The 18,294-nt window shown below is 44.2% G+C and overlaps 1 long non-coding RNA gene across 3 annotated transcripts; it reads left to right on the top strand.

The window, feature by feature from the left end:
- Nucleotides 1-8,556: 8,556 nt before the first annotated feature.
- LOC120098945 (uncharacterized) lies at nt 8,557-17,323 on the top strand. 3 transcript variants are annotated; one of them, XR_015646006.1, is made up of 4 exons: nt 8,557-8,767; nt 10,150-10,374; nt 14,720-14,874; nt 16,196-17,323. It is a non-coding gene; the product is annotated as an uncharacterized LOC120098945 (long non-coding RNA). The 3 variants fall into 3 exon arrangements; XR_015646007.1 differs by having other exon boundaries at nt 8,575-8,767; nt 14,655-14,874; nt 16,823-17,319; XR_015646008.1 differs by having other exon boundaries at nt 8,592-8,767; nt 16,823-17,319.
- Nucleotides 17,324-18,294: the final 971 nt, after the last annotated feature.

The raw sequence follows: 18,294 nt of genomic DNA, 5'->3' as shown, positions 1-18,294 counted from the left end.
TATACCAGCCACAGTATATATGCATGTTTCCTGAGGCTAGAGCACACACTAACCAGTTCAGAAAGTGTGCATACCTTCCTTTAATACTAATGTCTCATTACCTAGCAGGTAGGAAGGGCTAACTCTTGGTTGGGTATTATTGAACACAGAAAGACAGACAACACACACACACACACACACACACACACACACACACGGGGAGAGAGAGAGAGAGAGAGAGAGAGAGAGAAGAGAAGAGAGACAAATAGATATAGACATCTACATATGCACACACAAAGACAGGCAGATATATACATATATATGTATATATATGTGTGTATATATACGTGTATATATATATCAACATGCCTGCATGCACATACATGCACATGCATTTGCACACACATACACACACAGATACACATGCACACACATAGAGGCAGACATTTGCACATGTATACTCCCTACACAGAGACACACGCATGTGCGCATGCACATAGCATCCTCTCAATTAAGCATCTTCATGAGAACCGCCTATTTCTATTGAGACATTTCTTTTGGGTGACATTTAGTTTGTACATAGAATCCAAATCTATCCCTCGGCAGGTTTTAAAATCCCCATTCAACTCTTCAATATTTTGAGGACAGAGAAAAGGCTAGTCCAAACTTGACGAAGATAATAATAATAGCAAGATTCTTGGTCATGTTCCATTGTTGTGGAGCCTGCTAGCTTACACACACACACACACACACACACACACACACACACACACACACACACACACACACGCCGGCACTTTTGCGGTGTGATTGTAGTCTCCAGTGACTTGGAATGTATGTTCCTCACACAACCGTTCAACCATCAAGGCTTCATCCTCTTGGATCCCGAAGAGCTTTCCACAGCTACCACGTATTCCTTGTCTCGACTGCACTTAGAGCTCCCGTGGGCAGCAGCCGCCTCTCTGTTTTTAATTGGCCCTTTGGTGAGGGTGAAGCCCAGCAGGATTAACAGTCACAGGCTGGACCCTGAAGGGAGAGATGTGTTTGGAGGGGGGGGGAGGGTTTCACAGGAATCAAGCCTCACCTACTACAGCAGAAGACCAGACATAGCCCAGATCCACACCCAGTCTCCCCTCCTCAGGATATTGCTCAACATCCCTTGGGGGAAGGGGTGGGGGTGGAGGACAGGCAGTGGCTAATTTAATATAATCAACATGTAACAGACTCCTTTTTGCTGTTAAAGTAACAAAAAGAGAAGGGGGAAAAATCCCTTAGTGTAGTTTCTAGAATTTCAGTTGTAACGGAAATGGTGCCGGGGAAAGTTGAAACATGCAAGACTCCGCTCGGTTGGCCTTGCCCCCCTCCCAGATAGAAGATCTTCAATTCCAATCTCCCTTTCTTCCCTTTCTCTCTTCCCTTCTCCCTCCCCTCCCCCTCTTCCTCTCCTATTTCTCCCTCTCCTTTTTCTCCCCCCTCCCCCTCTCCTCCTCCTCTCCCCGTTTTTAATTACAATCTTCTTGGAGTTCCAGGAAAAAATAATAAATCCTCTCTCGGGGCAGGGGAGGGATGCAGGAAGGCATGAACAGGGAGAGGACCCCCTGGTAATATCCTCATCTCTTAAAAAAGGGGTTCATGGGCCCAAGTTAGTCACCTCTGTTCTCTAGCCTGTCTGATGTATTAAGTTGTTATCATTACAACTCTTACATTACCATAGGCGCTCTGCGGGCTCAGGAGAAGAGAGATGTGTTCTGAGACCCTTGAGGTAACAGTAATTAAACACAATCAACTCTCTGCTTGGCACGACGCGAAATGAACCGGAACCCGCATCACACAGAGAATCGGGTTCTCGATGAGAAATGCGGCTGCCATTACGCTTCCTCCTCCGAAGTCCTAGCACCCCGCTCCTTACACTAGATATAGATCAGACCGCCAAACATGGAGGTCACGAAAGGCCAAGGAAACTGTAAAAGGGAAAGGTTTCTGAACTCACCGACAACCGAAAATTCATTCAGTATCAAACCCACAATCAGAGCAAGCTGGGTCATGTGATGTCGACCCGGTTCAGAGCCTGGCTCCCAGCACGGTTCCAAGAACACACCGAGGAACTCTGCACAGAACATCTCCGCTCAGGCTCAAGTCTGCTCGGTTGTTTTGATATATATATATCATTTTCTATTCTTTAGTACCATTTCCAGGCCAAACACACCAGCAAACAAACCTTAATATTTTCCCATTATCATTACTAAGCATGCATCAGATCGGTGTGTCTTTGAGTTGTATTATGTGAGAATATTTAATTCATAAAAAAAAAAAGATTCTGTTCGAGTTGCTTTAGTTTCTCTAGAAAAAACATATTCCCTGAATTTGGCTTGCGATTAAGGACAAAATTGAAAACAACGTCTAAAAGGGCCCTGCCACTTTCGTAGTAGGAATTCATGTGGGGTGGTATTCTCAGTACTGAAGATTATGAAGACCAATGACCTAGGACCTCTGAAAGACCCTGAAGATGCTTCGTAGAAACACTCGTCGGTATCAAACACTCAGCCAAGATTTAGTCCTTCGTTTAAAAATAGACACGCATGTCCATAGCCTTGGATATTTGCTTTCTTATTCAGCGAATGGTGAAATTCTGTGTATCAAATCAGTTTCAAATTAAATTCCTTATTTATTTAATTAAAAAGGTCTGCTGATTATGCCCATTTTGTATGCCCGTATACCTGAGTTCATGTAAAGTATTTCTTAAATGGAAAGTGATCCAGGGTGAACCATGGCTCAGAAGCCTTCTTGGTCTAGAATCTCCACCCTGTGACAGTTGCCCAGCCAGATGTTGCCACGTGTAGGACAAAAGGATAGCTCTGCTCCGAAAGGACTTGAAGTCTGAGTAAGGGGAAGCAAGTTACATCATGCCTCATAACGTCATTCACAAGGTCGGCACTTCAAGCAACCCGCAATTGGTTCTCCCACAGGTTTTCTTTCAAGCAGAAGAGAAATGTCTTAAGTCTCATTTTGAATACAGATCTTTCATGTACAAGCCAATAGAGGGACACACATGGAGAGAATAAGGTCCACATGTAGGTATCAATTTCTCAAGGCAGTTGCTCAACAATGATGTCACTGGATCGATCATCTTGGTCCAGCTTCCTTGGGTGCCTCTGAAACAAAGCGTCTCACGAGATTGCCGTCAAGATGTTAGCCAAGGCTCTCATCTTCCAAGACTGAGATGAGGCTGAAGAGTCTGTTTCAAGACCATGTAAATGCCTCACTCTGTGGGCCTCTCCATAGACAGCCTAACTGTGCTCCTGACAAGAGAGGGCTGGCCCAAGAGAAGAAGTAGAGAGTGCCCAACCATGAAGCAACAGGCTTTGAAAGCTCAGGGTTCTAAGTAGCATCCTTCACTTGTCAAGGTGCTTGGTTAAGCAGGTATGTGAGTTCCAGGTGTGAACTCCAGGTGTGAGCTCCAGGTGTGAACACCAGGTGTGAACACCAGGTGTGAATTCCTGAAAGTAGTCATCGACTTATAATCTGTCCATTGAACTTGTAGGCAACATTCCAGAAGAATGCTCTAGAGGGGCTTTGCCTCAAGGGCTACAGGAACAGAAAGGGTCTCTTCAGTAGCTGAGAGAGATTAAGTAAGAATTGTACTTGGAAGATGGGTAAAGCTTACTTTTGGTTCCGAGGAAGAGAGTGGGTACAGAAGGGCATAGAGTGTGTAGGTCTGCTACATATGGCATGCTGGCATAAGCTCCATATTGACCATAGTTACGGTGCATCTTGCTAGATAAGGAAAAACTTAAAGGGTCTAAAGCAAGTCATTTAGTCTGTAACATATACATGGGTTTGTCTAATGCACTGAGCTCATCCTAGCCCTCTCCTTTGCTCCAAGTTAAAAGGAAGCTTTACTTGTAACATTCTAAATCCAGTACTTTTCCATGGCTCTTTCCTTCCACCTGGGTACACCCTCCAATCAACCTTCGGATGTTTTCTTTGCCCAATTCCTTTCTATCTTTAGGACTCCCTCCTAGACCCAAGGCAGCAGAGCCTTTCTCTGCCTTTCCACTGTGAATAAAGGGGCCCTCTTCCAATGGTCATCCCGCTCCGTGTATCATTTTTTAAAGTTGTCCGTTTGCTTGTCTGTGTCAACTTCTTCAATCTTTGTGGTGGTTCTAATAAGACTTCAACCCCACCCCCAACCCCCACTGCCCATAGGCTCATATGTCAAAACACCTAGTCCCCAGATGGCGGAACCGTAGGGGAAGGATTAGGAGGTGTGGCCTTGTTGGAGGAGGTGTGGCCTTGTTGGAGGAGGTGTGGCCTTTTTGGAGGAGGTGTGGCCTTTTTGGAGGAGGTATGTCACTAGGGGTGGGCTATAAAGGTTTCAAAAACCCATGCGCTTTTCCCATAGGAGCCTGACCTATATGATAAAAGATCCTGACGGATTCAGAGACCTTTTCATTGGCTGCCTTGCTAGTCCCTCTCCAATGCCTGATTCTGCTGGGGGGTGAAGTAAGAACCAGCAAGATCTCTGAAGCAGGTAGGCAGCTGATGAGAGGATAGAGCTGATGTGGTAAAATTACTGAATCATAAAAAGAGCCGGTAAGTAAGATTTCCGTTCATCTTGATCTTCTGCACTAACACATGTCCGTTGGTTTTCGGCACTAGACAGAATCTCTCCATACATAAACATAAGATCATCATCCACTCCTTTAGGGGAAGGACTACAGAATTACTTCTCTAGAGCAGTGGTTCTCAACCTTCCGAATGCTGCGACCCATTAATACAACTCACCTTGTGCTGTGGTGACTTCCCAGCCATAAAATTATTAATTTTTGTGGCTATTTCATAACTGTAATGTTGCCACTGTTATGAATTGTAATTAAATATGTGTGTTTTCCAATGGTCTTTGGCAGTCCCTGTGCAAAGTTCATTTGTTCCCCAAAGCGGGTCTTGGCCCACAGGTTGAGAACCACTGCTCTAGAGACAGTATGCAAACTACACCTGCTTATCAGGACTGTGGTGTCTGGTCATAATAATTGACACTGAGAAGCCACATGACCTATGTTCCAATGAAAGTCAGTTAGGACAGCTTTGTAGGAATTACTGCAAAAAGCAGCTGTCTTTCAACTTGACTGTAAGCTAGAAGGTCCAAAGTTTGGCTGTTCTAGGGGTTTGGAATGGCAAACTGGATCTATGAGAAAAGCCTTCCCAGAGGAAAGCAGAGATGGAGCCCAATTTGATCCAAGCCCATTCGAGCCCCATGTAAGCCTAAAGACTGTCTCTCCTCTTTCATTCAGTGAATGTTTAAGTCAAAGACAGTTTGGTTTGAGTTTCTGTCCTTAAGAGTACAGTAACTCAATTGATAAGTATTTGCTTAGCATGCATGAAGTCCTGTGCTCAATTCCCAGCACCCCCCCCAACACACACACTGGTCATGGCGGTGCAGGACTGTAAGTTTCAAGATCCCTAAGTAAAGGCAGGAGCGTCAGAAGTTTGAGGTTATTCTTGGGTATATATCAACTACGAGGCTAGCTTTGACTTCCTGAGATGCTGTCTCTAAAGGAAAGGAGTCCTGTTTAGCATTTCCCATTCTGGTCTCTTAGTCTTTTGTAAGCACCATCATTAGAGCTCAAGCTTGTTTCTGTTTCTTCACCTGCTCCTTGCCTTAGCATGTTGACTGTATTGATTGGATCTGTAATAAAGCTGTTCTCCATTATGGAGTACAGACCCATACTACACCCAGATCTATGGTGTTCCGGGTGACTGTGCCTAGAGTCCCTTATCGGACCACTGGCCATAAATCTGTCCTTGAGGTCTAAGATGTTGAGGTATGTGGAGGACCCCACAGAAGGCAGGGACACGTGACTTCAACAGAAGGGCTGAGCACAGTGTTAGCCCACCAGGAAGCCTGTAGATCTGCTATCTAGCATAAAATATGTCACGAATTACACAGCGGAAAGATGAAAAAGAGTGGAGAATGTTTGGGAAGAAACACGGGATAACAGAAGCTCACGGCCATCTGTCAAGGCAGGAATATCAAATTAGCAAAGCTGTAATCTGGTATTACTACAACAGCAAAATATTAAATAAGTTACATTAAACTCATGGCTCTATGTTTACCAAAGGGAAGTGTGTGTGGTGTATTTTAGTACTGTTTTTTATTTTATTTTTTAAGTCTTTTTAAAATTATTTATTTATGTACACGAGTACACTGTCGCTGTCTCCAGACACACCAGAAGAAGGCATCCGATCCCATTTATAGATGGTTGTGAGCCACCATGTGGTTGCTGGGAATTGAACTCAGGACCTCTGGAAGAGCAGTCAGTGCTCTTAACCACTGAGCCATCTTTCCAGACCCTAGTGCTGTTTTTTTATTTTCTCATAGCCTACAAAATAATAATAATAGTAGTAGTAGTAGTAGTAGTAGTAGTAGTAGTAGTAGTAGTAGTAGTAGCAGCAGTAGTAGTAGTAGTAAAGATTTGGTAGAGAAAGGAAGAGGATTTGATTTCTAACGGTATTCGCTTGCATGCAACATTTCATCCTTTGATAACGGAACACCGTTGTTCTCCACTTTGGACATCACCTGCTAGTGCACATATTTTTTTTAAACCCTCTAAAATCATGCAAAATGTCCTAAGGAGAGGATGCTAGAGCCATAGTGGGGTTACCCACTACTGGTCTCCCAAGACTCTGTTGTATCCGTCATCAACAGCTCTGTTCACATCTGGGTCTTGTGAAGCAGTCTTTCTTCAAACCAAACAAAAGCCGGCCTGAGTGAGGAACTGAGAGCCAATAGAATGCCTCGGTCCTAGGGGAAGAGCCATTAACTCTGTTTATAAACAAGGACACCAAGACCGGCCTTGCTCATTCCCAAATGCTTCGTCAAAAGAAGAGGAAAACTCTCACTTGGACACCTAACCCCCACTGCCTCCCCAAGGGCTACCCCCAAGAAAGCTGTAGATTGAGGTCTTTGAAGTGCTTCGGGGACCGCAGCATGCTGACTAGCGCCATCTAGTGGAAGAAAGGAGCAATCAGCTGCCCCTTCTCTGGCAGGATTGAAAATACACCCAAAAGATTTAGAGGGAGGGGGAGCTCTGCGAAGCTCGCTGTGTGAGACATATTGGATACTCTAAAAGCTGAAAATATCCAGGTGTATGGAATAATCCAGAAATGTTGGGAAAGTGAACTGGAAAGCTTTAATCCTGTCAGTCATTGCCTGAGTCCAAATTTTATACAGTTTAAATACATATTTAAATATATTAAATATATTTAAATAAATATAAATCTTATATTATATATTGCTATATTACATATTGTATATATTATATGTTTTATTTATATTATTAAATATTATATGTTGTATATATTATTATGTATATAAAATAAGAGACCAAAGGACTCTGTTATAGGTTAGTAACAGTCATATTTAAAATGCAGCCAGCAAGGCAAAAAAAAAAAAAAAGGGAAGAAGGTGGTAGAGGAGCATAGGGAACACCCTGGGGTTGGCTCTGAATGTTCTTTTCCACTCAGGGTCCTTTGTCCCCAGCAGAAGGAAGGCAGAAAGGCTTTCTTAGTGACCAAGTAGTCAGCATTGAAAGCACCATTATGGGAGCTTCCTTTTGAATAGTCTTGCTGTGACCAGAACAATCCCTGTAACTTTTGTCTCTCGCTCTCTTGATTCCAGTAGGCAGGTTAGGACAGAGGAAGATTCTATAACTGAAGTAATGCCAGGCCATCTTTTGTCTCAGATACTGTCAGGATGGCCCCTCTAAGGCTGGGTTTTGAACTCCCATGTATGTGTGTGTAACAGGGTCTCATGAATACAAGTGAGCAAAACCAGGATGGGGGGGGATTACTTAGGCTGGGGGAGGGGAATTTATTAGAAGTTTGGGGAAAATATTTTACATAAGCAAAGAAACAGTCAAGTGACTGAAGGGAAATGGCTCTGGACTTCCAGAACTTTGGGAATCAGGGGCTTAGATGGTACCTGGATCCTTGTCTCTGAAATCTCCATGGATTTTTCCCATCACAGCAAGCCAGTTTCCCTTCAAAGTGGGTAACGAGTTCCCTGGCCTTGGCCAAATCTCTCCTCTCATAGAACTTTCCACACAAAAGCCTGGCTTTCCCTAGCTCTGAGTTTGAACATTCCATAGAGATACTGACCAGCCTAGCTGAGGTCAGAGGCCTGAGGGAATCTTCACTGACAGCGTAGACATCCCAGTCCTTCACAGAAACGTTAGCAATGGAGTCATCATGCCATCTTCCCTCAAGACCTCATGTCAACTAGTTCCTAAACTAGGGATCTCAACTTCACTCCATAGCTCCTTCTCAAACGCCTTCTATAGCTCCCTTACTATCTAGAATTCAACAGGAATGGGCCACTTGTCAGGAGAAGCCCAAGTTGCCTGCCCGGGAGGTGAGTCAGCTGCTGACAGTTGTGTCTGTGCTCACTCACCATGAAGAATAGGATGGCTCAAAACATAAGGATATCAGTCAAGAACTAACTACAACCCCACATTGCTCCTTTGTTAGGTCACAAAGGCAAGGAGGTATGTCACCTATGCATCTATGGGTGGTGAGGTGGGGTGCTTCTGAAAGGAATGTGCAAGGTGGGACATACGAACACCAACATGGTGGATGGGTGGCAGCACATCAACCATTTTGTTGCATCCTAGGGTTACAGAATTATGGTCTACACACAGCACAGGTCTACACTGAGCTTTTGTTTCTCTTGCCTGGAAGTTTGAAACCCTCTTCTCATCCCACTTCAAATTGGGACAATTTAGAAGCAAAGGTAAGTGTGACTTGGGTCAAACAGTCCTTGACCATAATGGCGACTGGAAACAATGGCTCCAATCTTCTCATGTCGGATTACTATGTTCTCGTCCCAGTTTTTCGTTCATGGAGATAATTGGCCCTGAAAAATCAGTCTAATACAAGATAGAATCCTAAATTAAGCCTATGATTTATCAGGCTATAAAAGACTCTGGGGTAATATCCATTTTCTTCTCTTTGTCCTGTTGTGATGAGGATTTCTAATTGCGGGGAGTTCGGATGAAGGGGTGGCGGTAAGAAGAGGGGAGATCAATTAAGGAGCAGTCTATAAGACCTGAAAGGTGAGGAACTCATTTCACGACCGTCATCAATCGTTATTGTCTCCAAAAAGTAGCAGGGGATGAGACTCAAATGTTAGTTCATGCAAGTATTAAAAAGAAATTTGTGAAAGATTTTTAAAAAAAGACACCATCTTTGGTGAAAAAGATCATATCATAAAGTAAATAGGTGGACTTTTTTTCTAAAAAAAAAAGAAAAAACAAAGCCACAAAACAAATAAACAAACAAAAACAAACAAGGGACCAGAGGAGAACAATGGGAGAGAGGCTCTTCAAGGAGAGTGGGAGGTTGCATCACTGTCGTATGACCTGTGATGTCCACAGCTCACTGAAATGAAGTTCAGGCCTGAGAGAAACTAGACTTAGGGTAGACAAGATGATGTGGGGCCAAGGACGAGTCCGATCACAGAAGGGACTTACGTTATTATTGTTACCATGTTCCTGCAGACCATGATTTTAGTCATAAAATAACTTCTTTTTGAGTCTGAAGAACATAATTCAAAGTTTGTTGGCTATGCTAGAAACCATTTGAGAATCACAAAAGCATTTGAAACCAATCTTTTCAAGGTATAATGAGTCCATGAAGCCTACTCCACCTTTCATACCATGGTGCCAACGACTTTAGGGTACTAAGGATACAACTTTTGACAGAGTATTCTGAATTTTGGCTTCATCTTCCTTGAGCAGAGTTTGGTAGGAGAAGACATTTTCTAATGGAGTTAGCTTGTAATGTGTCTTGAAAGGTCACCGAGGAGAATATTTTGTGAGGGCCTGAGGATAGGCTGAGGATGGGGAAACTTAGAAGACAGGATGACAGAGAAACTCACTCTGGGAGGCTGCATTAGTGACTTTTCTAATTGCCGTGACCGATATCTGACAGGAACAACCAAAGGAAGGACGAGTCTCTTCTGGCTCACAGTTTGGGAGGACCCAGTCCATCAGGGCGAGGAAGGCACGACTGCAGTTGGGCGAGGGAGACGGTTATATTACAGCCACAGTGAAGGAACAGAGCGGAATGCTAGTCCTCGGCTCATTTTTTTCTCTTTCCACTTATGTTGTTCAGTGCAGGGCCTCAGTTCATCGGATGATGCTCCCCACCTTCAGTGTGGCTGTCTCTATTCTGCGAAGCCCCTCTGGAAGTTCCTCCACAGACATATCCAGATGTTTATAATCCAGATGTTCATACCTTCAGCAATCCTGAAGGCTGTCAGGTTGACCATCAAGATTCATCATCCCATAAGGTGAACCAGGGACCCCTGCATCTGCATCAACAGAACTACATTCCAAGGTGGAACGACTTTTTTTTTATCGACTAACTATTCTTTGGGTGTACACTAAAAGTAGTTGAGGTAAACTTTGGAGATGGAAACACAAGAAGGCACACCAGCACCCTTTGTCTTCTGGGTCCTCAAAGCTCTGAGTGAATGGGTACTTTACTTACGCATTAATTAGCTATATTTAGGGTCAAAGATCATCCAGAAATCCAATCCAACCTCTTAAGCAGGGTTACAGGATGAAAATAGGAATATTCAGTATCTCTCTCCACCCCGACCTGGCCACAACATTCACAAGGCGACTCGTCATTGTTTTTCCAATTGGAACCTTGGCTGCTGGAACCCTAAGTCTTCCTTGCTGTTTGCTTGTGACTCTCAATCTTTTTAAGGCCCTACTCCAAACCAATGAGGGACTCTAATAGACAAGAGCAGTTCCAACCTCCCACTCCTACATTTAACAGGTTATTGGTCCTTTCTACTGTCCTATGCATTACTTAAGGCCTTGAAACATCACAGTGGCCAAAGTAACCCCCATAAGCTCACATGCTTGTATTTAAAGATAGGAGGTATGGGTGAAAGGGAAGATGAAAAGAAGAGCTAATTTTGTAATGCAAGTTCAGACTACATTGTTATGGGAGAGAATGGAACAGACAGAGAGGACTGAGGGGCATCAGGCGTGTTGGTGCATCCCTGTCATCCTACTGGGAAATAGAAGCGTGGGGGGGGGGGGAGGACGACCAAAAATCCAAGGTCATTCTTAGTTCCATTGTGAGTTCAAGGCTAGGCTGTGCTACAATGTGTCACTGTCTCAAAACAAAAGAAAAACAGTCAAGCAAATAGAAGTGATGGGGTAGCTATTTTAAAAGAAACATTGTACTAAGTGTCTTTAAGAAGGGGAGAGTTCAGCAGTTGTCTTGAGGTAGGAAGATGTCGAAGGATATGAGCAGAAGAGCTTCAAAGATGAAAGGCAGCCAGGGCCCCTGCCCTGAGATAACCTGAGTCATTAAGTTGCTTGAGTTACAAGGACTAGAGTAAGAGTGGTCTGTAAAAAGGTTCAAATAGGAGCCAGTTCACTGCCACACAGAAAAGGGTAAAGCCCCGAGGCTTCTAAGAGGGAGGTGAGCAGCAGGGATTATCAACCTGACTTTTATTGTGAAAGGAAATCTTCCAGAGTTCCCTGAACAGAGATCGCTCCACCCAGGACTCTGGAATACTGGAGACTGGCAATCCCAGACTTTCTCAGCTCAATCAAGGCCTCTTGGTAAGGTATTTCTGAAGAGTTGCATCCACTCTAAAGAGTCATGGACGTCTCCAAAGACAGGGATAGAGTTTGCTTCAAAGTAGCAGCAAGGGTGTTTTGTATAGAAGCCTCCTATGGACTGGGTGTGGTACGGTGGTTGCCTGTGCCCTGGGTTCCGTTCCTAACACCACAAAGACACACACTTTGCTATGACAACCCCATTGCATTAACTCACTGTTGGAAGCCCTCAGTTAAGTCACCTTCGATAAAACGTCTTAACTAGGGTTGCATAACAAGGTAGCTATTACAGAAACATTTTTAAAAGGCTGAGAGAGCAAACCACAGCTGGGTGTCTGCTGTAAGGCTACCCCTTCAGGAAATGCTTTGCAGAGACCATACATAAGATTCGGAACTGCTTTCTCTAGCGTTGAGTCATTTTCAAAGTTTGTGCTAAAGAGTGAGATGTTTGCACAATGCTTCCTCAGGGTGAAAGATTCCACACGGTAAGAAGGCTCTTTGGCTTGTAGGACAGCCTCGAGAGCCAGGTTGCTTGATTCCAACAGTCCACAAGCCCCCATCCTGGCCAGAACACTGTCCTTTGTCTGTAAAGCATCAGAAAAAGGGACAGCATCGCCGCAGTAAATCACACCCAGCCAGATGACAACTGATAGGCAACAGAATGTCATGTACAGACTCCGCCAAGTATCTGCAACAGTGGGAGGGAGTGGTTAGAGTCCAAACTGTTTCACACGCCCTGGAAATGTCACTGAGTGCCACAGTCATCAAGTCCTATTCTAAATCACGGAGGGAAAAGAGTATGTAAAATAAATAAATAAATAAATAAATAAATAAATAAATAAATAAATAAAGGCTTTCTCTCATGGAGTTTCCATTCTAAATGCCTGTAACTTTCCAAATAGCTATGCAAATTATCAGCAAATTCCTGGTGTACTGGACAAAACACTTGGAAGAGAAACAGAGACCTTTGTGGGGGTGTCAGACTGTTAGGGTCATGGTCAAAGGTCATCTGTGGACTCTCCAAGGATAGGCACCATTGGAGCAGAGATCTCTGTTCTTGGTCTTCATTGTTGTATTCCACTAAGCCAGGGGAGACGATGGCCGCCTCCTAGGAAATGGTTTCCAGAGGCTTGTGAGCACACAGATGGCCAGAGTCCTTCCCATTCCTGTTGCCTCTGTACTTGTCATCATAGAAATGTCATATACATGTGTGTGGCGTACATACTTACAAGTGTACACTGTGACATAATACTTACAAACCTATGTGACACTCATGCTCATGACACATGCAAGCAACATGTATACACATGTGTAATGTGCATGCTTATGATATACATGTAACATACACATTTATATGTATATGTAATTGTATGTACTCATTACAGGCACACAAGCAGCACACATACTTTCACTATTCACGTATGCAACATGTATGTTTGCACATCCTCAATTACCACTGCAGAGATAACATGTTCTACATAGTGAAAGAAAAAATGACTTTCAGATTCCACTCGGGAAGGGAGGAGGTGACGAATGGGGGACATTTAAACACCTGAAATTCTTCCCCTCTGACAGTTTTGTTTGTGGTTTTGGAGATGGAGTCTTTCCCAGTTGCCCAGGCTTGCCTGGAACCGACTACATAGCCCAAGCTAGACGTGAGGTCCTCCTGTTTCAGCCTCCGAAGCACCAGGATTATTAGCATACACCACCACGCCTGGCTCCTTCCTTGAGATTTCAGTCAACGGGCTAACTTACCCAGCTCTCACTTTATCCGTGGGAAAATGGTAACCACACCTAATCCTCTGGACTGGTTATAAGAATGAAATCAGTTAAAATCTGGGCAGCTAGTAGCTGTCTTAGTACATGTTTATATTATTCTCCCAGAATGCCTGGAGAATTAGTAATTCACAAAAGCTGTCACGGAACAATCCAATGAACATAAAAATTTTATTTCTTTCCCAGCATCGGAATCAGAAATTTTAGGATGTCCAGGAAACCAATGGCTTCCACTCCATTAAGATTTATTGAAATGCTCATTCCTCTATGCTGCTAGCATTATTCTCCCAACTTGTGGGTTTGTTTAAAGTCTTCAACCTCCGCTCAGTATTGGGTCACCAAAGATAAGAGTGAGCTTATCTGGACTCCTCCTTTGGACACTAAACCTGGGACTGTAACAGTCAATCAAGCTCTCTGGGCGTGTGCTCAAGCTGATCTCAAGTAGTGTTCTAGTTTACTTTCTCTTGGTATGATAAAATACTGACCAAAGCCAGCTTGCGAGAGAGGGTTTATTTGACTCACTGAGGGCAGTCCGTCATGTAGAGAAGCCAATGAAAGGAACTCAGGAATCAGTCTGGAGGGGTTGGGGATTTAGCTCAGTGGTAGAGCGCTTGCCTAGCAAGCGCAAGCGGGATTCGGTCCCCAGCTCTGAAAAAAAAAAAAAAAAAGAAAAAAAAAAGAAAAAAAAGAAAAAAAAAGAAAGAAAGAGTCTGGAGACAGGGACTGAAGCAGAGATCATGGAGGATCATTGCCTGCTGGCTCCCTCCGGGACTTGTGTTCAGCTGTCTTGCTTATATATGCCTGGCCCATCTGCGTAGGGGTGGTGCCACCCACAGTGGGCTGGACCCTCCTACATCATTTAGTAATAAGGAAGTGCCTCACAGACATGAGCACAGGCCAATGTGATAGAGGCAGTTTCTAGTTGATGCTGCTTTTTCCCAGGTCTACCAACCAAGATTAGCTATCACACATGATCTTCGAGATTACTATTTCCCCTTGGTCTAACACGGGCACATGTGACTTTCCATGTAGCATTTGTCACCACAATTTAGGAAGCACAACGTCTACTGCATTGACATTGCCTGAAATGAAGCTCAGGGAGACCTTCTTGGCTCCATGTTTTAAGCTCACTTGACGTTTACAGCAATAAATTAGAAGAGAGTCCTGTGTCTCACCTGAGTGCTTGGGGCTCCGTGTGGTGGTTTCTTCCAAATACATGACTGGGATACTTTCTCGTTTCTGTGGTTCAATTCCATCTAGGAGACCAATGTGGAGGAACTGCAGGGCGCTCATGGCTGATTGCCACTATGTTGTTCTTATTCAAGGGGACTCCATTCAAGAGAGGAGCTCCATGTTTACAGTTGTGATGGGTATCAGGCTTTCCCAAAATGTGAAGGCGAGTCACTGCTGGATTAGAGGTCTACCCTTAATGTGGGCACACATCCCACCTGAGCCAGTGCTGTCTGCTTGCAAACCTATGGTGAGTCTTACTCCCCTTGATGGCTGAGAATTCTCTCTACTCTGACAGGCTCTCATAGAGATTCAGCCAATCAGGCCTCTGCCTGCTCTCCCAGGGGCCTTTGTGTGTTTACTAACCTCAGTGGACATGATAGCTCTTATCCCCAGCGAGAAGGGTGAAGGGGGGGGGGCACTGAACCCGGTTGTTGGGTGGGCATTTGAAGCAATCATAGTGATCAAGTTTCTACACAGAAGCTTGCCGCTCAGTGAGCATAGCTTTGAGCCATGCCTTTGTATTTCACGGTTAAGAGCACATTCTGGGTTTGCACATCACACTCTAGGTTGCTAGCTTATAGACTCTGGAAAGTTCTACTTTCCATAGGAGAAGATCAAAAGGCTCTTGTTGGTCTGGCACTTCTCCTTCTTCTCCGTGACTGCCAGGCACATGACTTGGTCTGGAGATAGCAGTCATGTGATGTGAATGAGCATTAGATTGAGAGGACGACAGCCAAGATATAAGCTTCCATGACCAATCACAGCTCATCTGCATCAAGGCCAGAAACATCTCCATCTGACATTCTTCTGTGTATTCTTTTTCCTTCTCCATGCTCTATGTGAGGTGTGTGAGTGTGTGAGGTGTGTGTGTGTGTGTGTGTGTGTGTGTGTGTGTGTGTGAACTTTGAGATTGATGTTGGGAATCTTCCTAGATTACTCTTCTACCTTATTCCTTTGGGCAATGTCTTTCCGTTAAACTCAGTCTGAGGTGGGTCACCACTCAGCACCTACATGGGTTTTGGGATATCAAAATCTGACTCATATGCCTTTGAGGCTAACAGTTGAACTGTTGCTTTGAACCCCTGAGCCATCTCTCCGGCCATGCTTCTAGCCTTCTCACGAATGAGGCATTGCTGTCTGGATTGCTTCCACCATTTCTAACTCTGACTGTAGAGATCCAGACTCTCACGCTGACGTTGAACCACACACATCTCTGTGTTTCCTAATGTGTAAAACAGAAACATATAAAGGCACATGGCTGGAGGTTAGTGACCACTGTTAGTGGTCCGTTTTCCAGGAATGGCCCTGCTTGTCATCTATCTCGGTTCCTTAAGAAATGTGTCAGGCGGGACACTCTAAAGGGACAGAGCCACAACGGAGATACACCCAACTTTTATCTGCACCTTAAAGTAGATTTTCTTGGAGGGCCTTTGATGCAAACCATAATTACACCTATGTAAACAATAATTATATAAGAAACTGTTGTAGTGTGTGGCCTAAATAGTAGGGTGTTTAGGAGAGGGTTGAAGTCAACTAATACATAACGATTTTATTTTTTTCACCTACAGAATTTTGAATCCTTTGGGTTGCCATACAGGTACAAGTGGCAACATGTGGTCTCCCTTTATGTAAATTAAAGTTTCACAGTGGGAACAAATAATTTGGAGAGCTTTCCCAACTATCTCTATGGAAGAAAGAGGTCCTAGGGTCTGAACTTTTCTGCCTTACTCCCTTGACTATGAATTAAACAGTCAAACTGCTTAATTCTTTTTCTCCTGATCAGAAAGGAGGTCATTCAATTGGGTTTTAGAATATCAGACAAAACCAGCTGGCCCATTGCTGAATTAGGGAAAGAGGAAATACTGACTCAACCCATTTGAACAGAGAGCAGCGTGGGCAGAGAGGGTCAACCTTACACATCTTTTATTGCAAAATAGTTCCAGATCTCTTGAGACTGGCTGAGTGGGAGAGAAGAGATTGCGCTCCTGATGTAGAAGCTATCTATGAGGACCGGAAAACAGCACTTGGGTATTGAGAAGAATGCAGAGCCACTGTCCCCTTTCCCTCCATGCAGGACAGCGTCTGACCAGTTTGATATCTGTACGGCACTTGGGAGTTTCTAAGTCTTAAGGATCTGAACTCATCAACGCAGAACTTGAACTAATCTTAGCCTTGGCCTTTTGTCTTGGGAACAGAATTGGCTCTGAGGTTCTAAGTGACTCACTGAGGAAATACTTGGGCACGCTGTGCAAGATGAGGGCAGTATTTTAACAACAGGCCATCGTGTAAGGCATGGAGAAGAGTCACAAATGAAAGGAAAATAAATTAAAGTCCAGAAACCAGAAGAAGGCTTGGAGCAAAAGGCCAACACCATACCCTGGAAACGGAATGCCAGCACTTTGGAAACAAAACATCTGGGCTAGAATCATCAATGAGCTTGTGATGAGACTTAAGAAAGAGCCACACCAGTTTGTCTTCTGTCCTTATGTGCTTGCCTTACGCCAAATGGTTGAATGTAAAGTACCCTAATGGTTGTTAAGCGTTTTATAAATTAAGGGCTCTGAAAATATAAGCCGTGACCATCCTTACTGGAGAAGAGACCACCATGATACTGAAAATTATGAGGTCTATCAGCCAAAGAGCTTGACCAGAAGGAAGCTATGAAACTTTGAACAAAATTAAAACAAAACAAAACAAAACCATTTCTCAGTGCTTGGCCTTGAACTGTTACAAGGGGTGGGGGTAGGGGCGGCTTTTTAACATCCCGAGTGTTAGAACTGTGGCATTACCGGAAGGGGAGGGTCTGTCCTTCTCTGATCTTTTCAGAAGGACAGAAAATTGGAGTCATGGGCCACAGCTTCCAGAAACATGCTGTCCCATTCTCCCTCTCCTACTCTGGACAGACATTACCAATCAATTCTAACTCTATGTGTCTCTGCAATACCTTCAACTTTCTTTCATACAGTCTTCTGGAAGGCCGCTGTTAACTACCAGTCTTGAACTCAGTATGTAGAAGTGGCAGGCCTGCTTCAGTTTCTTGAGAAGACATTACAGGCTTGCTCCATCAGACCTGACTAATGCTTTCATTTTATATATAAAGAAGCCAAGACACAGGAATAGCACACTTGGGGCTCAAGTCTACCCTACCCCCCCCACACACACGCACACACACACACACACACACACACACACACACACACACACACACTCCCGTACTCTCACTATTAGCCATACCACTTGGAACTTACAGTACAGTCAGGGCTTTGGGACATGGCCAATGATCTTATTTTACCTGAGTGGGTATCTCTCCCTTCCCCCAACCCCAGGGCATAGCCTAATAGCACAGGGCAAAGCTCTTGCAGAGGTGACTCAAAGCCTCTGAGGCAGCCAATGGCAAAAGCAATCAGGCCTGTGGTGCTTCAGGATCTGTTTCTGTGAACATTCTCTTCAAACATGAGAGTTTCATGCAGATCCTAGATAACATTCTTGGTCACATCCGGAACAGGCTTGCGACCGGTCTCTTGGGAAACAGCATCATGGGTATGGGAACACAGCCAGGAAAGTAAAACTGAGAGTTCAGCCCTTCCCAAGTCTTAACTGTGAGTAAACGAAGAGAAACAGCTTCATCACTTTGATTGGACCATCTTATCGCAGAACTTTCCACCTT

Source organism: Rattus norvegicus, chromosome 20 (genome assembly GCF_021556685.1).
Source record: "Rattus norvegicus strain SHRSP/BbbUtx chromosome 20, alternate assembly SHRSP_T2T, whole genome shotgun sequence".
Lineage (NCBI taxonomy): Eukaryota > Metazoa > Chordata > Mammalia > Rodentia > Muridae > Rattus > Rattus norvegicus.
The sequence above is the reverse complement of the archived record's forward strand: the minus strand, read 5'-3'. Positions and strand labels throughout refer to the sequence as shown.